At 42.9% G+C, this 26,929-nt stretch overlaps 1 long non-coding RNA gene across 2 annotated transcripts; it reads right to left on the bottom strand.

The window, feature by feature from the left end:
• Positions 1-2,480: 2,480 nt before the first annotated feature.
• On the bottom strand, positions 2,481-26,876 carry LOC309718144. Of its 2 annotated transcripts, XR_014279882.1 has the most exons (4): positions 26,599-26,876; positions 25,771-26,055; positions 12,181-12,326; positions 2,481-2,735 (listed from the first exon to the last, which is right to left on the bottom strand). It is a non-coding gene; the product is annotated as an uncharacterized lncRNA (long non-coding RNA). The 2 variants fall into 2 exon arrangements; XR_014279881.1 differs by lacking the exon at positions 25,771-26,055.
• Between the last annotated feature and the right edge of the window lie 53 nt (positions 26,877-26,929).

Genomic DNA, 26,929 nt, shown 5'->3' on the forward strand with positions numbered 1-26,929 from the left:
CTGGACAAGACAAGGATATGAGGGACTGTTTCACACCCGTTGAGTCAAATGAGGACAGAAGAGGGCATGGCTATTTCTACACTTTGACATCAACAGAAAGACGCAACAGAGGCTCACAATTTATGAGAGGCCCGCTTTTTTCTTTTGCATGAGATAACCATAATCTCCGGCTGAGGGAAAGGATATGAATTTTATTCAGTTTTTTCAGTATTTATCGTCAAAAATATTGGCAATATATGTGAAAGCAGGAAAAGCAGCTCTCAGGGTACATTTTTTAAGGAGAGACTCGTTTAAACGCCTCAGAATCTCACGGCTCTCTTAAGTGTTTCACATACTAGGTTGGGAGGATATAACATTTGAGAAACATTAGAATCATTTTCCAGATTAGGGCGGTTTTTAAATGAGTCTCCTGCCGCAGCTTCGCCTTCCAACTGCAATATGTGTCTGCACACAGTCATCTTAATGAAAGGAAATGATGGCGTTCACTTTAATGACGTGGAGTTCAAGGACTGCTTATTGTTCCAGAGAAAAGCCATCTTTTTTCACGGTAATATGAGTCTTTCTTTTCCATTTTTTCTTTTTTTTCCACAGCGCAATTTCATTTTGAGAAACAGACACCGAAGGTTAAACGTGTTATATAGGTTGTCAAAATATGAGAGAGAACCCAGGATGTGAAACAGATATATTGATAACGTCCTCCTGTGCAGTTACCATTGTTTTGATAATGCTTCATCTCAACTTTTATCTTTCCGGGTGATTATGCAAAACAGAGTATAGTCCTAATTATCACAGACACATGAGACACTCTGTTTCACTCTAGTTATAAAGCAATCCTGCTGCAGATGATCAACATGACTTCTGCCTTCGACATCCAGCACACATTTCTCCGTAGCTTTTTAAAGAAATGAACCAATGACAATCCAATTTACAGCATGTTTACAGTGTGTGTCATAAAGCAGCTCCCCGTTTACATTTATCCTCTAATTTAGTGCTCTGCATGGAGCGAATCTCCCACATGCTACTTCTCCAAATATTTTGGTTCAAATGTGATTTTGTTTGATAGAATGACAATAACTGGTATTAAAGGGAGGCAGATGATTCCCAGACGTCTGGGGTGCTCTGACATTTACTCGAAATACAATTAAACCCCAGAGTTATGGCTTCTTTAGGGTTCCACGCGTTCCCTTTGATCCCATAGTGCCCCCATCCCCTGTCATGGATTATAGGACAAAACGGGCTATTTGGGGAAAGGCCAGTCAGGTCCAAATGGCGCTGGTGGAAGAACGCAGGCTCCACTGGCCTCGGAGAGAGCTTCAACAAATCAACAGTTGAACTGGCTGCCCTCCAGTTTGGCTCCGACCTGGTTGATACGCGGTTGTCATTCTTTGAAATAACGTTGCCGATAACAAGGGAGACCTAGCAGCAGCTGATCTAACGATGACCTATGGGGGAGTCGTTTCTGTTTTGGAACTCCACCTAAAGTTGGAGATCTCTTTGACATTGGACAAGTGTCTTCCCCCCCACAACTGTTATGATAGGTGCTAAATTTCCGCCCTGGCCAGATTCCCATCACTCCAACAACTTCCATCAAGTCCAAGAAGCTCTCTGTGCTCCTCATTGATTTGGCTTAGAGTCCCCACCTCTCTGGAGAAATAGCTCCAGCTCAGGAGGATTTACTATTGATCCCCACTTCCTGTGAGATGATATACCTTCATCCACACATGCACGCATTCAGTCTCGATTTTACCCGCAAGGTGTGCAGTGCAGATATAGTGAGAATATTATAGCAGAACAGATGGGCTGCAAGGGGAAAAGTTTGTCCGAGTCATGCCACTGTGCGAGAGAGCGCCAACTAAGAGCGAAAGAAACACTGAAATTTGGATTCTGTTTGCTTTGATTGATGAGCCTTTATCTTGCGCTGCCCTTTAGTGTATTGTACGACCAAGCCCTTTATTACTTTAATGCCTTTCCAGTGATGTCATCCTGAGGTCATGCTTAAATAGGAGCTGTCAGTGGCTGTTTGATTGGCACAGGCACCGCTAAGGCTCGACCAATGGCGGAGCACTGTGGCAGCTGGTTGTCATGAGAATGGGCAGGCAGGGGAGGGGCTTTGTTAGCGCCTCAGCCATACAATGGAATCGATATCTACCCCCTGAGGCATCGCTGTGTTCCCTCGACCAGCCAGCGGAGAGAGGACAGCAATGTTCACACTCACTTCAGAGCTCCAATACTACAGCTCACAGTCACTAAATGAGAGGGGGAGAGGGGGAGGGAAGGGGGTCTGAGGGGAGAAGACAGAGCAGTCAAACATTTCAGGGCCCGCCATTCCAGAGTAATGAAGCATAGCAAGAGAATATACCCCTGCAACATTTGATAAAGATGGGCTGACACACCAGTCCAAATAGGTTCCTCTGTACGCCGGCACATGTCTATCCATCACCGGTCTGCATTACAGACAGGAAGAAAAGAAGGGAGGGCAGTAAAGGGAGGGGGGTGGGAGGGGGGCAAATAGACAGGCAAAAGAGAGTAAAAACTGACTGACAGTGAGAAAACAGGTGGGGAGGCAAAGGGTGGATAGAGAGAGGCAGGGCGAGAGAGAAGATAAAGAGCGGGAGTCTGTGTATCCTTGGCAGCTGGTGGATCCTATCAAGGCCGATTGGTTGGTGAATGAGGCTCGGGAGGCCCGTGTCCTTGTACCCACTGGTTTGTTTTCCGTTCACTCCCTCACTCCTCTCCTGCAGCGAAAGACAATAAAGAAGCGAATGAGTAAACGTTGCACATTTTACGTCCTCATCATCCCTGCACTCTGTCTCTCCATCTGTTACTCCCTCACCAGTGTCATAAAAGAAGGGAAGATGTAACAAAGCAAGAGAAGAAGGTGGAGAGCGGGGGAAACAGCGGTTGTGTTGTGTGCCTAGAGTCACATTTTGGGAAAAGTGTCCGTCGGGTTAAGCTGTTGACATGAACATTTGCGGTATTGGTGGGGAGAGAATAAAAACATTTGAGCTTTGTCTGATTTCTGATACAGGGGAACGAAACGATAATGGTCCTGACTGTTGAGCAACATCATAATGATAGAAAAACTGTTAAGATGATTGAGTCAGAGCCGCACGCATTCAGTGAGGAACAGCGGCGCTTTGACCTAACTTCAAACATAACAGGATTAACAGGTATCATGTTTACCCTGTTCATCATTTCTAGTTCAAGAACTTGGCATCACAGTCGTTATTAATTAGCACTGAACAGAGTACAGCTAAGTCTAATGGAAACAGTTCAAACTGATGGTTTTGTAAGTATTTGGTAAGAAATACTTACTTGGTCGTGCCCTCACCCCCAACTGGTAGTGACAGATGGCTTCTGCTCCCGAAGCCTAGCTCTACCAAAACTGTTAAAAGAGAGTTTTTCCTTCCCACTGTCACCAAGTGATTGCTCAAGGAAGTCTTTTGATTATTGGGTTTTTCTCTGTATTAATGTAGATTCTTTATCTTACACTATAAAGTGCATTGAGGTGACTGTTGTTGTGATTTGGAGCTTCTGGGAACACATGAAATATTAGGAAGTCAATGACATTATAACATTAATTCTGAGGAGGTTACGTATCTGCAATTAATTCACATCAACAAATGTATTTGTTTCAAAATTATGAGTTTCACAAAAATGTCACTGTCGACTAAAGTCACTGGGATTTGCGCTCTGAGGACCGTGGATATCATGGCACTTGAAACAGTTGTTGAACCAACTGACACACTGGCATTGCCATCCCTAGAGGCATGCAGCTGACATGATTACACCAAAGGGAACCCTTAAGAAGATGGTGCTTGGATTGTTTAAGTAATAATGACCTTTAACCTTTGTCTGTTTTTTTGTCTGCAACCTGAAGCCGAATTTATTTTCTTTTCATTGTTAGAATAGTCCCAGCTTTCCCCGTCTAGTAGTCACTGCGGCCTCTAAATGACCCAAACAATAACACCATATTTCCACCAGTCTCTGACTAACCTGACTAGGGGACAGGAAATATTCTAATTTTAGATTATGTTTGCTGCGCTGTCAGGTTTGGTTTTGACTTCAGAATGAGCCTTTTCCAGTTGAAATGAACTGGCGCTCGGCTCATTTGTATGTAGCACTGTCTTCCATCGATACACATCTGTAAGTATGGGGTTGCGTAAGCCAGAAATTTCCTCAGCTGGTCAAATAATTGTCGAGTCAGTTGGTATTGATCAACACACATAACAAGCCCCTGCTGGCATATCATGGTTGTTTTATGCTACTGGACAGTAAAAACTTTTCTTTTTTGCTCCTTTCAGCAAATTCATTCTTTTCGGAGACACGGTGTTACTTGGAACCGTGTAAACAGTGCGACAGAAAAGAGAGAAGAGACAAATACAACAAATAAGCCTTGCCATAACATAACACAACATGGCTGTGTTTCGTCCCCAGGAGGTTGTATACGGAGGCCCGCTGCCTGCTGGCTGGCCAGGTATGCTGCTTTGCTCTCAAGTCTTGGGGTGATTAATGAAATCTTAACGGCAGGCCAGACACAAATATTCATCACCTGGCTGCCCCTATTGTAATGCATGTGGAGAAGCCGGAGTGTGACAGAGGAGAGGGGAGACGAGAGCCGGCCCAGAGACAAAACACAACATGGGGCACAGGGATTATTACCAGGCCCACGGAAGCAACGCTTTTTGTTCTCCTCAACAAAATGGAGGCATTTGATTTATGGACAGCCAGCATCTGTTTGGAGCAAGGGGAGACACAGATTCATGTCTGCTATTATGGGCTGTCCATGTTGCTGGGGTAAGAATCTGAAGGAGGAGGCGATGGAGTTGGGCCGGAGTTGTGGGGGGGCTGGACGCAGCCCTTAAGAGCAAGACCTTCTGGGAAAGTACACCATGTCAATTCCTTGTCGTGCTGTGAATCTGTGACATTGTAGCGTGTGGGCGAGGTGTTGTATTACGGCGTATATCACAAACAGATGTAGGCCCTATACGAGCCGCCCCGGGGGAAGGTTTTTTGGAAAGAGTGAAGTGTTTGGTGGGAGGCACTGAGGCAGACGCACACAAAGTTTTATAGACCGGCTGATAATGTGTTACCGAACGGAGCACGAGGGAGGATGAAATCTATTGTATCATCACTCCGCGCAATAAATACGACTTTGCGCGCGAGACTGATATGATCATTTTGATTGATGACATGTGCGCGAGACTTCCAAGAATCCCGTGTTTCGTGTGTCTGTGTGTATTTCAGCGTCTTTCGGAGGAGCAGAAGCAGAGGGACAAAGAGACATACATAAATACGGAGAGAAGGAATATAATAGCCAAGGAGCGGAAGTGAGACAGAGTGCAGGAGACAGTGAGGGAGATTGTGTGTCGGTGTGTGCAGTGTAGCATTGACTCTTGCATGCTCCCAGTGATAGATAGTGTCAGGTTAGGCTGCTCAGTGGCAGGTCTCACACTGTCAATGCTATGGCTGTGGGGAGAGCAGGGGCCTGAAATGTTTTAACACCCATCGCTGATCCCTGTCAACATACACACTAAAACACACGACAACAGGCGGCGCCGGCTGATGCTCGCCATGTATACATGCACCTGTGTGTTTTCACGTGTACGCGACCCCCACGTCCTGGCGTGCAAAAGACACACACACACACTTTGGGTTCACATCCCGTCTCCTCCCCTGAAAAAATAACACTTAACATATCCAAATCACAGCCTTAGAAAACAATTATACCAGGCAAGGTTTTTTTTTATTGTATTTGTTTTGTAGGGATCGGGGGGGTTTTTGTTTTTTTTTTCCTCCAGGCAGCAACAGAGAAGAAAAAAAAAGCCCTCATTGTTCCATTGTGTCTTTCTTTGCCTTGGAACAGCGATTGTTTGCTGCACAGTTAGGAACACAATGGTGTTCACATAAAAATGAGCCACTTAGCTCTCATACTAAATTAGCACTGCAGAGGAGAGTCAGGCTTTCCAAATTCGCTTATTCACATTTTCCGCTACTTACCAGCCCTATAAAACCAGCCGCTTCTGCTGAGGTGGACAGAAACTGGTGACAGCCGGAGCGTACACTGTATCAGTACCCTGTGTTTTCATAGAGTATGAAAGGAGATATTCGGTTATACGGGGGTGAATTATATTGTCATTCACTATAATCGTTTGGGATCAAAATCTATAGCCTGTTTGAGAAAATATCTAAGAACAAAACATATTGGGGAGGAGTGGGGGAGTACTCAGGTAGACATGTGCAGCTCAGCGCATGAAGTGTCACCGGTTTGCAAAGGAAGAGATGCCATGTTGCATTACTGCAGCTCTAAATCTGAAAAGTGGCCGTGAGGTGCTCCTGGTGACGAGTGACTGGAAAGTATTGTGTCATCTGTAAAGAAGGAAAAAAATGGTGTACAGGAGTGGGGCGATTTTTCCAGGCGCTGTTAAAAAATAGTTTTGCATGGGTGCCTTTGCTCTCCTGTTAGTAAAACACGTCTCGGAGCCCTCCTGCTGCCGTGACCAAGAATGAAGTACTCTCTTGGGCCAGACAAAATCAATTCCTCACTCGGGCAAATTTCCTCCTTGCCTGCTTTTTTTTTCTGTCCAGCTATTTGTTTTTAATGCTGGCATAGACTTATGGCTTGGGGAAGGCAGTTATGCCAAACAGTATAAACTGCACCGCCTGACAAACATTCAGAACGCCATTGAACTTTCATTCATTTTTAGAGGTGTCAGCCTCAACTTTCCAAGGCTTTGTTATGAAGAGGTACTGTTGTGAATTCCACCGTTCCTCAACTGTGGTACACACCTGAGAATGCGCATTCGTCTATGTCTTTCCAAAGCCCACATTTATCATTGGAATCTGTTTATTTGAATGATCCCCCACCCCGGATGAATTACCTAAGCCGCTACATGCACAGCATTTACAATTGATGGAGGGTTTTTTCCTGTGGGAAATCAGAGTCACTGATTCAGTACCCAGCATCCCCATTAAATCAAGTGTAATCCTATGTTAACCACCTAACGCTTGTTGCTACAACACCTCACTTACAACACTTATCATTAATCCCACTTGCTCATTCAATCATAGCGTACGTGTTGATTTTACTATTATTTTTTATTTTATAAAAATGACTTATACAAGGAACTTTCAAATACAAACAAATACACTTTTCTCACTCCTCTTTGTGATACTACAGATTGGCGTGTGATTAAGAAATGATTTAAAAGCCATTTCTTTAAGCTGTATGTAAGGCAGTCCAATTCAGCAGCCAATTTATAGCCTATAGATTTGAAATATGGAGTTAAACATTGGCACAAGATTGAGACCATTCTACTGAGAGCAATCCACCCCTCCTAATAACATAAAAATCCCCTTGCGAGCAATCATCTTTGTGTACTTGGCCAGAGTTGGTTTCACACGGTTTTTGGCTCCTCCTCCTCTCTTTTCTGTGTCGATCTGGAGTGATTTCCATGAGAATCAACTTAGCGATTAATCACAGTGTTCCTGCACTCCCAGATGTCATTCAGGGCCTTTTAAAGACAGCAGTGCTGTGTGATGTTTATGGGAGGAGAGAGCGCAAGAGATATAGGCTTGGCAGACCGGCTCAGAGACCCTTGTGGAAGCTCCCAATGGGACGCTCATGCAGTCAGTCAGTTACTACTGTCCTGGCTCATCCCAAGCACAGTCACGGTTAAGCAATCAAAGCCAGAACTGACAGACAGTTGTGGTCAATTCCTGACTGGAGATGTTTACAAAAAGTTTGCAAAGCTAATCCCACATTTATACTTTATTTTGTTTACCCACATGTGCTGTACTTCATTTGCTTAAAACTGCGTCTGAAATTTCAAGAAAGGGAAACTTTTTTCACTTAAAATGAATCAGAATCTTGTAAAGAGTTGAAAGATTAAACTGTTTCAGTCAGTGCTGCAGCAGCAGTACAGTCTGCTATCATTTTGCTTCTTATGGCGATTTGCGTGTAGCAATACTTAGTGCACATTTTATTTTTGCTGAAAACACTTTACACAGCAAATTATTCTCCATGTGCTGCCTTTAAAAAAACATCACACATGATCATATGTACGTTATTACAAATTAAGATATTTTCATTAAAAAAAGAAAAACATACAGGAGTCATTAAAACGGCTGATATTTTAAAGGCGGATAAGCTTATGCAGGAATTTCCCGTTTCACCTATACCCAAATGACACATTGCTGCGTTACCTGAAGCAAAAATAAAGGAATAAATATGAGCGTTTTTTTTTTATTCCTACATCAAACAACGCGACTGCCACCCCAGGAAGTACAGACAAAACAAGCGAAGTGAAATTCCCCTGCATCGACTGAGCTAAAAGGTTAACAATCCCGAGCTCTAACAGGTCCCTGATAATGAAAGGGGAAAGCGCAGGCTTCAAGTGACGTCTGACTGAAGGTGGTGGGTGGAGGGGTGAGCTCGGTTTAAAGAGTCTACTGAAGTCAAAGACGTGTTAATAAACAGTTATGGAGAGCCCCAGGGGTGGGGGTGCTTTGGGGTCGCGGGGATATAAGGAAGCAAAGAAGGGTGAAGGGATTGTGTGTGCGTGTGGGTGGGTGGGGTGGATGGAGCAGTGCTGGATGGGGATGGGGGGGGGGTCAGGATCATGGTAGTCAAACTGCTGTTTCCTCCTGGGGAGAAGAAAGGAGTTAATGACACCCTAGAGCTTCCCACCCCCACCCGCTGCTCCTCCCTCTCCTTTATGGAGGGTGAACGACACACACAAGCCCTTTTGGAGGTGAGGAGGCCGGGGAGACAGCCATGCCGTCCCACCGCCCCACTAGCAGGAGGCTTTAACAAAAAGGAAGGATGAGGAGGAGGCGCGATAACTGTGATTATTATTACTAAATATAATATAAAACAGTCAGTGCGGGGGCACAGTGAACGGGATCCGCCCCTCCGCCCACATGCTCACTATTGAAAACTCTGTTGAAGATGCCGGGGACAGGTTTAAAGACAGCGCCTTTTCAATGCCAGGGGAAAAAGGGAGGGGTTAATGAGGGGCTTGGAGAGGGAGCTTATGGCAGGGCGGGGGAGAGGGGGTGAGGTGAGCGGGGCAGCGGGGAGGGATGCCTGGCTGCCACGGTGTCAGCGGAGGAGACAGCGGAAACAGACCTGGAGACAAAGCTGAGACAGGCGTGCAGCAAGCATGGCTTCTCCCCCACAAATGAGGGACAATGAGCAACAAATATGTCACCGTGTTTTGGAGCTATAATTGTAGCTTCCTCTTCTGGCCAGGAAGTGTAATTTTTGAAAAGGTGAGGCGCATCATTTTTCCTAGTTTTGTCAAAAATGGGAGGCAAGGTTGTCCGGAGAAATCACACGTGATGGAGGGGGGAGTAGCAAACAGCTTCCCCCTGTGCCATTTTGGAAAATACCAGAATGCAGTCGTCGGTGTGAGATGATGTTTTTCACTGTTTTCCTGCCTGTGATTTCATACATCATTTCCCCCCCACAAAGTTTCCAGAAAAGTGGAGCAGTGGTGACAAAACAGCAAACAAGCAAAGTGACACAAAAAGCCCCTTCTTTTGATAAGCGGATAAAGGGATTCAGTAGCCCGATTTTGATGGAGTTGAGGTACAAAAGAAAAAAAGTGCAATGGAGAAAACAGCAAGTCAAGGTCACTGAAATTCAGAGCAAAGACAGCGGCTAAATGCTGATTTCCTCTGAACAAAAGGGGTACTGCGTGTGGGACAGTCCAGGCTGGAGTCCCGGGACTATAAATCCCTCTTCTACTTGTCCAAAATTCATTAATGGCCACACAAAGTGGCCGGTGAAAACCAGATGGAGGGAGAAATTGGGGGGGGGGATAGGTGTATGCGCTGATGTTGGGTAGATCGAGGCCAGGTCGAGGGATAGAGGATAACTGGTTCGACTCCAGTGTAGTGTGAAATTATAAAGCGTTACCTGCTTTAATTTTCCAAATACAAATTAAATCCTCAGTAAGCTGACTTTAAATCAATAGTTTCATTTAAGAGGCCACGCGATTTAACAAAAATGAAAACTAGCTGGTCTGGTCAATGGAGCCGGGTCATAAATCACTGGGCTTTGGGAGGCAAAAAGCCGATTTGACTTGTATATGGAGCGGCTGGTGGCCAGGGGGGAGTGCAGCAGGGAAATGAACTCACGCTTTATTAGGACTCATATTGACCTGCCTCTCCTCTCCCTGCACCACCTCCACTCCCCGGCATCACAGCTTCAACCCTCCCATTAAAAACCCAAGACGTATTCAAGTGGAAAAGAGTTATTCTTAAATTCATATGCAACCCCTGAGTGAATCTTCTGGCGACTTTCTGATTTAAGAAGAAAAAGAAGAAGAAAAAAAAAGAAAGAAGAAAACGAGAGAGCGAGAGATAAAAACAATCCAAACTTTTAAAAAGGGGGGGAAAGGTAAAACTTGAATCGAACGTGGAAACAACAGAAACAACAAATGTATTGTCAAAAATGCAAGAAGACTAAAAAAAAAAGAAGAAGAAGAAGAAAAATCATGTCTCACCGGTGAGGTTTTTATTTGTACATCAGTTGTGCATGCCAACATCAAACATTTAATGTCAGCATTCTTCTGAGACGCAGACGAAAGGAAGAGAGATGCAAGGCCCACATTGTCATCAAACAATCAAACAGTCATCCGCTTCTCCAAACAGCTTGCAGCTCAGCTCAGCTGGCACCAGACACTCACATTACAATAAACATCTCTCCTAATGTTGTGCTTACACCATGCCTTGCTTACACAGACACAATGCACACAGACATAAAAAAATAATACTCTGTTTAATAGGTCGGCCTGACAGCTGGAAAATGGAAGTCAGAAGAAGGCGCGCGCACACCCACACGCTACGATCGGCACTAGCTGAAGTCGCACTTGCCGTCGATACTTGGTCGGAGGATTATGACGGGAGGAGGCCATGAACATTATGCCTGATTGTGAATGAATGGTTCCAAGTGCCACAATAAATCCATTATCAAGTTGTTATGTCATACTTAAATTCTCCCCCAAAGTGTTCCCATATATCTTGTCAGTGGTTCATTAGCCATTTGGACAGGTAAAGCTTTCTGAGTTCGGCCCGCAGCTGACCCCCACATTCTGCCTCTGTGTTCCACTTAAAAATAATGGACATCCCCTGTCCCGCATCCATCAATCACGCAGCGAGAATCCCCGGGAAAATAGTTTAGAGGGTTAGGAATTACAGTTACAGCAGCTTTCTGACTGGGGATAGATTAGCCAGGCATTAGCAGTGTTTCATTAACCTTGCGTTAAGTGACATCCTCGCATGATTAATGGACATTATTAACAAAAGGGAGATTGTATTTCCGAAAATGAACCTTTAGTGAAACGTCTGCTGCATTGTTAATAGGTTTGTTTATTAATCATTCATAGCAGAAGGCCTTGATTTCTGAGGTAGTGATACATAGAATGGCTATGAAGGAGGCTGACAGCGGCACTGAGTGAGGGCTTGTGCCGAATACAAGCATTTGCTTTCACATGTTTGGATTTCAAGCATTCGGCAGTTTTATAAAGTGTTAGAAATCAGCTTTTAATCGAGTGCTGGACTTCACTGTTTGAAGATTTTCATTTTTTCTGCTTGATGTTTGTATTGACATGCATTTCAGTGGTTTTTCTCAGCTACAGTTACTAGTTTTCTGTTTAACCATTTATAGTAAATACAAAATACAATTTTTAAAAATTCAATTGGATAATTTCTAACATTTTTACCAGCTTGTTTCAGATTTGTTAGTTGTAAAGAGTTCTTCTTAATTAATGTCAATGTTTTTGATGCCTACAGTACTTATATATCATTATCCAAATATGAATATAGATTTAGCTTACAGAACTTAGTAAACTACAGCTAAACCCACAGCAGCAAAAGTAAAGGTGCAACAGTCACAGTCGAATCATTTACATCCTTTAACTTGGGAAACTTTATCTTGCAAACACTAAGATGTTTTTGTATGTTGTGATGTATTTAACATTTGAGATCAAAAAAGAAAACATCTGAGCACATTGCTGCAGCTTAGCAGACAAAGAGAAGAAGACCACCTATACAAACCCGACGTCCTACCAGACTCCCCTTTCATCGACTGACATGCAAAACCACAAAGCAAAGACATCGCGGAGACGCGGCAAAGACAAAACATCACCCAAAAAAAATATTTTTGAGGATTACCGCTTCAACTTTGTTTCCTTCTGCTGTTGGCTCACGTCAAAGCGAGCTGTCTGTCCATGACGTTCGCCGGCGAGGGCGAGAGTTCACACCAGAGATGGCCTGTCCATCACCTCTTATCCTGCCGGGCTCTTCTGAGGGTTGCTGTCCTGCACGGTGAGAAGCAATGGGTGAGGATGGAGGTGAGACTAGGAAAGGTTTGTGTGTGCAAGGGGAGGAGGGAGGGGTGAGATGAGGAGAGGGCGTGAGGTGCTGTCCAGGCCTCCTGTCCTGCTGTCTGGAAACTCTCTGGCCACATGGGAGCTCACAGGTGCTGTCAGATGACCTGACAAACCGGACTGCCGTCACATCTTCTGTGTATATGGGAGGCATGAGGTGCAGGTTTGTTTGAGTGTACACCTGTGTTTCTTTGAGTGTGCGTGTGTGTGTCCTTGACTGTCATGCATGTGTGTTGGTAGCTGGCTGTTATCTGTGCTCCTTCTGGCTTGATATTCAGCACACTCTTGCAGCTTATATATATATATATATATATATATATATATATATATATATATATATACACACACACACACACACACACACACACACACACATACATACATACATACATATATATATATATATATATATATATATATATATATACACACACACACACACACATACATACATACATACATACATACACATATATATATATATATATATATATATATATATATATACACTAGTGCTGTCAAAATTATCGCGTTAATTGTTAAGATCAACGCGAAATGTTTAATGCATTAAAAAAATTTAACGCTGATTTTGTTTTTTTATTAATTTCCTGTAATCTAAGACCTTTAAATTCATGAGCACCTCTGGAGGAGGGAGCAACAGTGTGCTATGCTGGCGTTTGGCCTGACAGAAATGATTAGAAGAAGAAGAAGAAGAAGTGACACCATGCTACTATCTAGCTAACACTAGCTAACACACGCAAGCATGGACGAGGGCGGACTTTTGGGTGGAAAGTTTCTCTTTAAGAAGTTGCCTGATGGCTTGTTGGACAAAACGAGAGTAAGATGCACAATTTGCAACGCTGAATTCAAGTACCACAGAAGCAGTTCATCACTGGCGTATCACCTGAGAGCAAAACACCCAACTGAATCCACCTCTACGGGACCTCGCCAGTCTACGCTTCAGGAGTATGGTGCATGTGGACGAATAACAAAAAATGTGAGAGAAAAGGTAACCAATTCCTTGGTTGTTTGGATAGCTAAAAACTGCCGACCAGTTAGCATAGTAGAAGATGATGGACTGAGAGAAGTCATTCGTGCTGCATCAGGAGATGAGTGTTACAATCTGCCCTCGAGAGGAACCATTGTGTCGAGACTGCACACTTTGTATGGGGACCAGAGGGCTCAGCAGTCCAGCAAGCTTGTGCAAGTCAGGAATGTCGCTCTCACCGGAGACCACTGGACTTCGGTGAACAACGATAATTACTTAAAATATAAAGAATAAAAAAATGTAATTGGAGCCAGGCTATTAATAAAGTAATTGAGATTAATCGCAATTAATAACAGAAAATTGTGAGATTAGTTAATTTTTTTTAATCTATTGACAGCACTAATATATACACATATATATATATATATATATATATATATATATATATATATACATGTGTGTGTGTGTGTGTGTGTGTGTGTGTGTGTGTGTGTGTGTATAATGAGAGGGACAGATTGAGAAAGAGAGAGGCATAAAATTAAATAAAGATGTGAGTCTACCTGACAGGTCTGACAGGATAAGTAGCTCAATCATCAACTTGCCAGCTGTCAAATCGACAAGCGAGACACAAGCATCTGCACACGCATGGATCATGGAAGAGGTCAGAGAGCCACTGGACGTTTGCTTGAAATCTTTGGATCAGCTGAGCTCTACACCACCCCACCTTTGCTAGCAAAGCAAAGCGCTGAAAGCTACATCACCTTTTTCCTCTCTTGTCCAAATGTTAGATAGACAAAAACCAAACAAAGCAAACACAATGTTTTTTATGCAATTTCACACAAAATCAAATCATTTTCTCGTAAAGGCAGGACTGCTCTCTTCCCAGTCTGCCTGCGGTGATTAAGGTCTGCCCCCCCCCACTCCTCCTCCTTCACTTACTCCTCTCTGTCCCACAGCCTGCTGCTGGGCTGGAGGATGACTGACGCTGTCATAACGTCTGGCAGTCAAACAGACCCGCTCCCTGACGGGTGGCGGCAAACGCAATGTGACACAGCCAGCAGTATCTGGTTTCTCCTGCACCAACTACATTTCATATGGCTCAGAGGGGCTAGGGCGGCCATGGGGAGGGCGCCTCTCTCTCTGTCTGTGTGTGTGTGTGGCTGTAGGAGGTCATCGAGCAGATGTCAGGAGAGAGTGGAGTGGGGATGTGTACACTGAGGGACGACTGAAACCTGTCACATTGATTTTCTGTGGTCTTGTAGCATTGGCGTGCGTGTATCTGTGTGCGTGTGTGTGCCTTTGATGAGTATGTGAGCATGTCCATGTTAAGTAACAGAGCGAATGCAATCACGCTGAAGGATCAGACTGCTGTGCTATGTGATCCCCACTTTTGCATACACAACTTACACACAGTTGTATGTAAAAGTAGAATATCAAAAAGTTAATAATATAACTATTTGATGGGGCGCGGAGATAAAATAAAGTGCTTTTGATATTTTTAAAACATTCATATCAGCTTGTGCTCATTACATGTGTGAAGATAAACTGTAATATTGGCACATCATGAATCATAATCTATTCTAGGACAGCCAGTTCCACATTTTTTTTGCACTTGTTGTATTTTTGTGATAATGATAATGTAATGATTCCCAATTAACCCCACAGCGCCCCCTCCCCCCCCAAAAAAAAGGAAAAGGAAGGGGAGGGGGGGCCATTCCAATCATTCATATCTGGGTAAGAAGAAAGTGTTTAGTACAGACATAAAACTGCCACACAGGCACGAGGAAAGAAAGATTAAATGAAATCAGCAACAGCCATAAAAAGACAATTTTGCTGGGATTAATGAGGATGCTTCATGACAAATCTGTTTAAAGATGATGTATGAAATGATCTTTTTCATTCCTCTCTCATTTTTATTTTCCATTTTTTTCCCCCTGCTCCTTTTTTTAGAGACCAAAAATATTATCGCATAAAATACAATATGTCCTACCTGGTTAGTTAGGGCATTTATTTTCTCTTGGAGATGTTAAAAAACACAAATCATCAGAATAACCATTATTTCTAGCCGCGTTCTCGGATTGCACCGTAACTCCGCATGTTCTGCAGACAAAATGAGACGGGGGGCTCTTAGATAAAATGTCACAGCTATATATCCTCGGCCTCATTTTAGTGCAAAAAGCAGCCACGGGATAGCTTGTTGAGCAACATGAGCAGAGGCATGACACCCGTTCATCTACCTTGCTCCTGCTTCCTCCCTCCTCCTCCTGAATCCTAGAAGCAGAAGAGTCCCAGCAGAGGAAACACAGACGCTCTCCAGGTTCTAGGTTAAATACAGACACCACAGCCGCCGCAACGCTCATCACAGCCCTCTCCCCTCCATACATAGTGTGCCATCTTTTGGTCACTCACAGAACTGCTTCCCTTTCTTCCCCCTCTCCTTTTCCCCCCCTTTGCTTTGCAGGAAAAGATCATAAAATCAGTGAAATAAAGTGAAATGGTTGTCTGGGGATGGATATGTCCCTTGCAACGTGAAGTGGAACTTGAGGAAATCGACGGATCTCCTGCAGCTTTGCGGAGGACTGTTGCTGCAGGGCTCTTTTTTTTTTTCAAACCCTCACAATTTATGCAGGCTCTTGAGCCGTAAAAACACACATTTCTCCCTTCTGATGTCTCGCACACTCGCTCCTGATGAGAGGATTGAATGAATGAATGAGCCGAGAGCTGAAAGTAATTATGGCAGTTAAAAACAATTAGAGATAAATACTACAACTTGGTATAAATTCACAAGGACTTGTGTGCCTGCACGTTCAAAAGTGTGTGTATGAATGGCATGTGGGCATACATTTGCACACAGCAAAATACAGAGAGAAATAGAGATATTCACCTTCGAAGGGTCACTCTCCTCTTCCTGGCTCATTAAAAACAGCCCCATTAGCAGTGTTCCATCAGAGTCTGACTGCCGACAGATATGTGAGTGTGTGTGTGTGTGTGTGCGCGAGTGTGTACAGTGAATCGTAAAGACATGCAGCGTTTTGGAGGCCTCTGGGCTGCCGAAGAATACATTAAACAGCAAAGAGCTCCCTCTCCTCTTCCTGACTGACTCCTGCTGGGACTACTTAGCATTTCTGGGGTGAAAACTTCTCCGGCAAGGTTGTCAAACACTATATACAAATTACAGCAGACCTAAATTGCTCCTGTATATAGTTATTTAACTTTTGTGTGTGTTTTTTTCCATTCGTGTGTTTGTCTTGAGCTGACGAAGACCGTATTCCCCTGATACACTACGGGCAATGTCGCTTGAAGGGAGCGGGAGCAGTAAGAGGAGGGAGAGAGCGAGGGAGAGAGGGAGATCTGTAAAATTGTGAAAGAGACATTCAAAGCTACAAATCCCACAAGAATCCAGAACAACTTCACAATCGTTAGCTCATGAAAATTCTAGCAGTTTTAATGTGTTTTTGGGTCACAGATGGTAAGAGGAAGTAAAAATGTCTCATTTTTTTGGCGCTTATTGTATCCCGATCCAGGGAGAATTTAGTGGAAAAATTAAAAATTAAATTAAATGCTAATCATAATCAGACCACATGCAAGTTTGTCCTTGTTGCCCTATAAAGCTAATGAGAGGTTTGATTGGCAAAGACCTGATCTCAGATCAGCACTAAAAGTCAAAAAATGTCTCCAAAGCCTCTGTCTCTTGTCTTTTCTCCTTCATTAAACCTGTCCTGCTGGAGTAATGAGTTGTGTTAAAGTGTGTGTTAGGGCTGTTTTCAGGGGTGCCGATGTGTGTGTCTGTGTGCCTCAGACACATCTACCGTAGCATGAGAAGGCAAACTCAGATCTGTCAATTCAGTTAACATGTAACAATGGAGAACGACTCCAGTAAATAACAGGGAGGTTTATTAGCAGAAATGTACTTCATGTCTCAAAAGAAAGCTATACAAGGATTCCTGTAAAATTACAGTAAATTACTGGCAGCCAGCGTTATTTGACGCGTGGGTCTATTGATACGTAACAGGTTTCTTAGTGTAAAAATATTGCAGTGCTGTTCTCTATAGAATATAACCTTTACAGTTTATTATGCAGTTACTTTAGTGTTCCTGCTGGAATCTCCAGTTTATCATCATGAAATGTTACTGCATGTTCTCACCCCTGTGCTCTAAATTCAGGATTTCTTTTTAGTTTTTTGGTCCTTTTTTGAAGTACGACACTATATCAGCATTGTCACAGTCTCCCTGCTCTCTGCACTTTACAGTTACGGGCCATCTGCTGTGTTTAGCCGATCAAAGCCTGAAGAGAAAATAACAAAAAATGCCCATCAGAACACTTCTAAACGAATGTTTTGCACTTGTTTTCCTTCCTGAGGTTTTTGATAAAGAGAAAATATATTCCAGTGTCAGAACAGACAGAGCCCAGACACCAGCAGCTGCACTGTTCGATGGGGACTCACAAATCACAGCTTTTACTGCACATTATTTCCTATATTCTTTACAGTATGTTGTTGTGTTATAAAATTGGTTCCTCTGCAGGAAAAACACCCCTATTAGTCCTTATTATGTGACACTGCATAGCAATACATCAGCGTGTGGACATTTTTAAAATTTTATTTTAATGTTTTTTTAGGTGTAGTTTATGTACGATTATGAGGGATCCTGAGTTGACTAATGGTCGAGGGCTGCTATTAACGTAAACGTAAATTCATTTCTTGTGCTTTTCTCCTAACATCGTCTGGCTCTGGTAGAATATCAGATGATTTCACTTTTTGGGCTCCAAATAGTTATTTAAAGGAAAACACCTGCAGCAACAAGAGTGGGGAATATTCTTTACATCTGAATATGGAGAACGATCTGAATGTCACACAGGGGTTAAAACTTGTCCTTACCTTTGATGGAAGTTACTCTAAAAATGCTGGAAATGATATCTTTAGACCTTAACTGTGTCTCTTCCACCAGGACATTTTAGAAGAACTGCTTTTAAATCTTGGTTTATTTTATGAAAGGGACTTGAGATTACAGTTGTGTTGTTAAAGAACCGTCATTACGATTACTGGAATCTATGACTTCATTGTTTCCATTGCTATAAATCATAAAACACTTGAAAATAAAGTACTTTCATTTAATTCACAATGAAAACTTTGATTTTTTTGTTCAACAAACCACAAAGCAATGAGCGTGATCTATTATGATCTACTTGTTTCTAAGAAGGTTTCAGGGACAGTCGGTAATAGCAGTGTGAGGGAATGTCCGTGCGCGTGTGCACGTGGATCTGTCCTGTAGGAGTGATAACTGATCGCCTTCCTGTTCATTGCCACCGGTCATCCATTAAGCGTGAACCAGGATTCAAATACTCGACCCATCAGAGGTGCCAATAACTAGGAGCACCACTGAAAATTACAGGGGAATTTAAGTCTGCTGGCTAATGGCATTGGCACAGACACTTTGCCAATACACATTTAGCAACGTGGTGGTGCGGCTGGCCCGGGGTGCCGGCGGAGACTGACACATCTCTCTTGAGTCTGTCCAGACGGAAGATTGGCCTGTCTGTCAGCAGCCAGGCCGCTGCCATTACCCCATGATCACCCCCAGCTCTCCTTACCCTTTCAACCACCTCTTTTTTTCTTCGTCCATGACATTCCTTGTGTTTTCCGCCTTAACGATCTTCCATCCTTGTATCACAACCATGTTCTAGTGGTAAACAAAAAGGTGCCCTCCAGTTGATCTTTTTTTTTTTTAGAGAGAGAGAAACTTCTACAGCTGTTAAACCTGGAGAAAATTTAACCAAAATTTAAATGTTGTCTCTTTAGGTGTTTTTCCATTTAAAAACAAAAGTTCCTCCCTGGTATTGTACTTTGGGTTTACATTTAAGTCATGCTGGAGTGTTACAGTAGTTAAAATCCTCTAAAAAGGCAAAGCAGATTGTGGAATTTACATTTTCAAAATAAATTGTAAACTTGTTTCTTTAAAATTTTAGTCCAAATTAAGTTAGTTAAACTCTTTTTTATAGGCTGTACATTTTTGTACATTTTTTAAAATGCATATAAGTAAAATGGCCCTCAGCTAAGACGCACTGTTCAGTTCTTAAAACATTCCTGGGAAATATCAAAAAGTTTTTTACTTTTTTTTTTTTTTACAATGACAATACCACAAAATTGTTATGTTGCTCATTTGCACTTTGCACCCCTCTCTTTGTTTCTTTCTCCCGTCAAAAGCGTCATCACCACAAATTACCTTTGTAACATGCTTGCTATAGAATCGGTTGACCTCGGCAAGGAAACACACGGGAAAAGCTCAGCGCCCTTGAGCAAGGTTGGAAACCCTCACTAATTACCAGAGCGCAGGGCGGAGGGCTGGTGGAGACTGTCGTTTGATACAAACACAATGCTCATTTTTCACATGATAATCTCCTCCATGTACAGATCTAAGAAAGAAATGTCCAATAGGCCAGTATTTCTTAAGGCCCTGTTATCCTCTGTGATTTGCCTTTGCTTGAGGACGGTACGGTGAGGAATGAGAAGAAGAGATGAAGGGTATTGGATATGACTTGTTTCAACAAGAGAAGCAGAAGATGACAGAGCAGGCAGGAACACACAAAAAAAAAAAAAAAAACCATGCCCCCCCCCTCCCCACTTTTCCATTCACACACTCCTCCTTAATCTGCTAGGATGTTCGTGTCAATTGGAAAAGAGGGTGTGACCGATAGAACAGATTTCCAACTTAAAGGCTTTGAAACACCCACTCCCTCCCCTACTTTAATTCTCCTGCCTTGTTGTCTTGTTGCAAAGGAAAGAAAGGAGCGACTGAAAGATTTTTGCCAGAAGTGTAACAGGAAATTTAAGCTGCAAGAAGCGGCCACCAGCATTAGCTGGTTAAGTATCAGCAGCAGGGAACGGGTAATGAATGTAGAAGGGGAGACATATGAAATGTCATTAATGTTAATTCTAATCACTTTTTGGCTATTAAGCACAAATTAGTGAAGGCGATGTTAAATGTCATGGTCTGTCCTGGGATTCGTATAAGAGAGGGTGGGGGCCACGGAATAGGTTCTCATTTACATACTTAAGATCCAACTTAATTCTCAAAAGGGGTGATGGAAAATGAGGCCGAGCCGTAAACCGACGGCGCTGACACTCGGGGAAGGAGGAGAGGGTTGGGGGTGGGGGGGACGCAAACGTTTTCTGGCGGCTGATTCTTCATTGTTCATGCTCAAGGTTATTTTCTTGAGCTCGTCGTCGAACGTCATTCCCTTGAATAATTCTGCTCAGGCTTTTCCTCCCTCTGGCTTTAAGGTTTGTGCTATTTAAGACCAATCATGTCAATGTGGAAAAGAATTAATCCTGCTTAAAAATATGTTACACGACTAGAATGCATGTTAACATCCCCCTGATTCTGTCGCGGGATATAGACTTTAGTTTGGTGGAGCAGGAGATAGTTGAAACAAATAATAGCGCGGGCTAGATTTTCAGAGGAGCTCATTGTCAAGTTTACTTATGAGCTCCAACGACTGCTCGTTTTCACGTAGGTACTCCGTTGCTGTCAAAGAGCTCGAGTCCTGCACGAAAAGAAAAAAAAAAAAAATCAAGGCAGTGAACAATGTAGCATTTTAAAAGCAAGATGAGCCAAAGCTCCGTAAAACCATGTCATGTAATTCGTTGCGATAGATAGATTAACCCCAGTCCACTGCAGAGGCCTCTGCATTCTTGTCCACATTGTTCTAATGGCAGCCCACAGTCTTTGGGAATATCCTGTCTTTTTCTTCCGCTCCTCTCTTTCTATCCTCTGTGGATACAGTTGACTGTGGGAGAGTAAATAACATTTGATATGCATAAACAGCCCCTTCCTATTCATTACTGTCAGAGTCTTAGAGTGCAGGAGGCAGAGGTCAGCATGTGAAGGTCCTCCTCAGGCAGGAGAAACGCCTGTGGTAGCTGTCACTCCTCTACCCTCCCACCACCACCGCCGCCCCTCCACCCCCAGCCTTCTCTCCACCACCTCTTCTATCCTCCTCTTCCTCCCTCCCTCTTTCACTTCCTCCCTCTCTCCCTTATTAGCACAGGCTCCAGGTCATAACCTTTCCGTGGCATTTTGCGATTCCACAACCCTTTGATTAGTGCAATATTTACATATTTCACAGTGGAGAGGGCTTTCTTGTGTCGCAGACACTTGAAGTGTTGTAAATGTGTTTGGCCTTTTGCCTGGGAAATGCGGAGGAGTCATACTCTCCGGTGGTAACTGCAGTCAAGGCTGCCGCGCTGATATACGCCGTAGTGCGTTTTAAGTATATTTACCCCACACCAACGCAGACAATCTACACATGCAAGTGCAATTTGGTCTGCGACGTGGCCCTTGGCCTCCCGAGGAAGGCCGTTTAGCAGCCATTAGAGAGGGATAGTGCTCCCTAGTGGCAGATATAGATCAGACCCTCCAACTTGGACAGTGTGCTGCAGAGCTAAAGAGGAAGCGAGGAGGTCAGAGGCTTGGCTGTAGTCCAGTCTTGTATCAGTAAAGGGTTAATATTTCTTTCTCAAGGTTTAAGTATTTTCTGTATTAAAATCCTGATGAAAACTATGAAAGTGCATTGTGTGTGGAATGTGTATGCAGAGTCCTCATGAGGCCTACTGTAGCAGTCACCACCTTGGAGACAGTTGTACGTACTTTGGTATGCATGCACAGATTTTCAGTGCTAAAGTAGTGCAAACGTCCAAGATAAAGTCACAGAACTGTAGTGACTGAAAGGAGCTGGGATTGTGCAAATTAAAATTAGATCTCAAAACTGATCACCGAGTTAGGACTGACCCATGAGTACTCAGTAAAGGGCATTAGTCCACGAGCCTCAAAGCATGTCGACATGTTATGTTTTGTATATATCTGTACTTCCCCACATCTGTGGGACATCATCTCATCTACGAACATGAAATGTTTATCAGCCACAGCAATGAAGCTTAGATTTTTTTCACCTTGTAAGCCTGTTAGTGTACATGTCTACGTGTGTGTGCGCCATCATAACAAAATGTGGTGTTTGAAACACAGAAATTACCACAAAGAAGCTTTTGAGTACTTTTGGAGGTGTTGTCCATTTGTTTTTCTGTCTGTGGACAGATCTTATCAAGACAATAAAAGCCAGTACACTGTGTAATAAACCTTTACGTCATCATGATGAATTAAGGCAAAAACAGGTTTGGCTGTTTAATTAGCAATGTGCAGTAGCCTAAGCAATGATTTTTTTTTAATGCACAATAAAACATATCAGGCTTAAATAATCCCTGACCACCTTGAAAAATGGATCCTCTGAAGGCACTAGTTCAATATTCTTATTCATTTAACAGTGTTATTGGAAACACTCATTTCTTTACAGTAAACAATAGGCTGCAGTCAGCAGCTGGGTTAGCTTTTCTCCCGATTAGAAGGATGGGTCAAGGTGTATCCTTCGTGGCCCACCATATCCCAGAATTCATAGGGCGGCCCAGCCAATTCCACTTTCTAACAATGGCGGCCGCCACTAAGTTTTAATATTACTCTTATTACTCTTTCTGGGTCACAAAATAAACCTTTAACATATTTTCAGGCAAGAATGTAGCTGTGTAAACTTTAAATATCTGCACGGTTTATCAAGACATCACATATTCGCCAATTTTTTTTTGATGTTTTCGGAGACGTCTGTTACCCACCAGCTCGATAGCTAGCCAGGGTTCAAGGCTCGCTAGAGCCACTGAGAACGGCAAACTCCTGGTACATCGTTTTTAAACCCCTGCGGTCTTTTGCTACTCAGGTTAAACATGATAAATATAGGTCACTTAGATATCTTAAAATGTTATTGTTTGGCGTTTCAGTTTGGCTGACATTAAAGTTTTAAGGTTTTCACACAGCTGAATAAACGTCAAACGGAAGACTGATTAAACAGCAGTTTGACATGACCAAGAATTTACGCCAGTGTCCTGTTATATTTTAGATAGCAAGGAGCAGACGGCAGTTTATTAAACTCCACCAAGACAGCGGTGACGCGAATCTGAAGGCTAGATCGTCCAATTTCACAGCCGCTCACTTGCAGCCTACCCGGCCTCTTGAGGACCCAGCCCACGTAGACCGCAAAGGCCGGGTCCTCGGGAGGATGGAGCCAAGAATTTGGACACCCTTACTGTGTTTATCTTATGCTAACATAGCTGTGTCGCTATGAATCACATAGCACATCATTATATACCAGCTAGTCCAACTTAACCCTACAAAACTCACTGCTGTTTAGTTTTCTGTCTTCATTTATGTTAGAAGTGAGAGCAGAGCTGTATGTTTTAATTTTTTCAGAAATCCCTCAGTCAGAACATGAAAATGCTAACTTCCTGTTTTAAGACCGGATGTAGGGTTGTACATTTCCGGTAGCTTTATTTTGCAGTCAATCGCTACTGCAAAGATGGACTCCAAAATCATGTCCAAAGCACCAAAACGTAAAGATGGCGTTATAACGCGGCTCACCTTTCGCGGCTGCGCTGTTTCACAGATTTTTTTTAGTGCAATTTTGCATGCTTTTTTTTTTTTTTGACATCGCATTGTGTCCTGCGTCCTGATCGGCTGCAGACCACTGTCGATCTCCTCCGTGCCGTCTCTCCTGTACAGTACAGAATCACTACATCGATCGCTGATTCATTGATTCATTAATGAGTCATTGATGTTGAATTATCTCGCAGCTGCTCTATTCCCATGTTCTGGAGTTTGATCTTTGGTTTCATTCTATAATACTGGACTTGGTTTGAACTTTGAGAGTGTTTAAACAAGAGAGAAAAGTGTGAAAATGTTTGTGCCTGTCTGAGAAAAGTGTATTAAGAGTGTAGTGAAGGGCCTTACAGTCTTAAAACATCTATAATAATTGTAGGAAATAAAGTTGGCTACTTCGCGGATTTCACCTATCGCTGGCTATTTTTAGAACATAACATCCGCGATAAACGAGGGACCGCTGTATACAAACACTAAGAAATATAAAATTTGAATCCTTTCTCCCTTTTGCTCTGAGGCGTGGTGGAAAAAATATCGACACATCGACGAACATCACCTACAGATATATTCGGTAAATGCCCAAGACATCTTGAGAAATATAAATCGCCACTTGATTCATCCATTTGGCTGACTTGTTTTGGAAAACCCGACCGTAAACAAGGAGCGAAGCACTCTACAGGCGTTTCCCCACCGGAAGTAGCATATGCTTAGGTGCGCATAGTCTATCCCTCAAGCGGTGCGGCTTTGTAGCTTACCAAAGTCATACTAAAACATTTTTTGACAGATTTTTGAGCGCTGCGTACCAGATAAAATTGGTTCGACGTCATTAAGCACAACCAGAATTCAAACATAAGGTGCACCGGATTATAAGGCGCACTGTCAATTTCTGAGAAAATTAAAGGATTTTAAGTACACCTTATAGTCTGAAAAATACGGTATACATGAAAACTAAAGACTAGACCCAGTGAAGTAGTCATTCCCTGTTAAAAAAAGAAAAGAAAGATGATGTCTAGATACACAGGTTTATAATGCTTCTGACTTTCAAAATACATGAAAAGCTGAAAGCTGTGTTTTGTTGTGCCAGCTGATTATTGTGATTTTGTGGTCATTAAAAGATGTTTAGAATTTGGAAATTGATGATTCATCTCACAAGCCATGACACACTGAACTTACCTACATAGCTGCCGGCACTGGCATCAGCAGTGTTGGGTAAGTTATTTTAAAATAGTAACTTAGTTACATTACTAGTTACTGCTCTCAAAAGTAACTCAGTTACTTCAAGTTACTCGTTACTTTCAAAGTAACTAGTTACTAGGGAAAGTAACTTTGGTTTTACTCAGAATTCTCTTGTTAATGTGTTTCTTCCATAACTTTGCCAGTCTTCTAGCTTGCTTACTTGCCACAAGTGCACTGTGCCACCTACCAATAGAAAGGAAAAGATAACGTGCATATTTCCACGAGAGAAATCCCACGCCTGGACCGTCATTGACTGCTGCCATGATTCTAGCCTACGTCACAGAGTCATGTGCGCCTTTTACATCCAACACAAAAACTGCAGTCGTGGTGCTTTCGATTGTACTCAGAACTCAGAAATTCTGCCTTCTGAATAGGAAGATGTAGGTAACACCAGACTGCAGATGAGCTGCATACAGGGCTGGACTGGGACAGAAAATCGTCCCGGGCATTTTGACTAGAAACTGGCCCACCATTATAGGAAAAATCATAAAGCCTTTGAATGAAAATAAACACTGTTGTGACAGTGATGTTCACTGTTTTGATGGTATATATGCATCAATCTATCAATCGTTTGTTGTAAGATTCAGATAATTATTTTTTAAAAGCTAGACATTTTAAATGAGAATAAGAAAGAAAAGTATTTCCTTGTGCCCCCCATTCCCTGTTAATGCCCTACCTGCCCCTTGGCCACACTTTGCTAGATCCGCACCTGCACAGTTACCAGCTGTCAGCTACCTAAAAAAGGATCCTGGGGTTATTTGTCTCTCAGAAACAGTTCATAACTTCCCTTCAACTCATTCATGTCACCTAAAAGGTAAACCTGTTTCTCCATCACCTGCTCAGCTCTGATGATCCAGTAAGGACATCTCCTGGTTTCATCTTCATGTTTCCCTCTCACCAGATAACCAAACCATATCATGACCAGCAGCTTTTTTACAGCTGTGGCTCCAGCAAACATCAGCTGATACTAGAAATTAATATTAAATAAATTCTAACAACAGCTGATCAAGATTAAACGTGCTGCTGTTGTTTAGCGCGACATCCGCTGGTTTCCTCTTTCGGCGCAAAGTGGGCGATAAACAAACAAGAGAGAAAAGCCAATCAGCTGATCATTGATCAGTTTCATGATTGAAGTAGAAACGGGAGAGGGAGGGAGGGGGGAGAATGAGAGGAGAAGAGGCAGCTGTGCAGCAAAGACACAGAATAACTCCAGCTTTGTGTCTTTTTCATTGTAGCTGAATTACGGGACAAACTGTTCCTTTTCACCTCAATAAGAAACGCCTAATATTTTCTCTGAATACCAGACGGGACGGTTGGCAACTCTAATAACTTATGAACAAAATAAAGTTCAACATCATTAACTTCATAGCACCCACCCAGCTGTATAGAAACTCCGTCATGCTAGCTAGCACGCAGTACGGAAAAAGTCAGAATAACGAAAATAAACTCCACCTAAACTTGGTTCATATCTGACCCAGAGAGACTGCAGGTCATAACTTCTTACCTGAAGTTCAGTTCACACTTGGACCGGCGGCCGCCTCGGGTCTCTTTTCCTTCTGCGTCCCTTTTCCTTCATCCACCTGCTGCCCTCCACCACTTGCTAATGTTACTGAATCTGTGGAAGCTCCGCGATAGCCACCACACGAAGTAACGAGTAACGACCCTATCTAAATCCCAGTAACGAGTAACGCGTTCCTGATTTTGGCATAATAACTAGTTACCGTGCTCGTTACCACAATAATAACGTAGTTACTGTAACGCGTTACTTAATAACGCGTTAGTCCCAACACTGGGCATCAGCAATACTGATCCCATTTAAGATTCAGATTATTACC

This window comes from Aulonocara stuartgranti, assembly GCF_965226115.1.
Source record: "Aulonocara stuartgranti genome assembly, chromosome: 11".
Classification (NCBI taxonomy): domain Eukaryota; kingdom Metazoa; phylum Chordata; class Actinopteri; order Cichliformes; family Cichlidae; genus Aulonocara; species Aulonocara stuartgranti.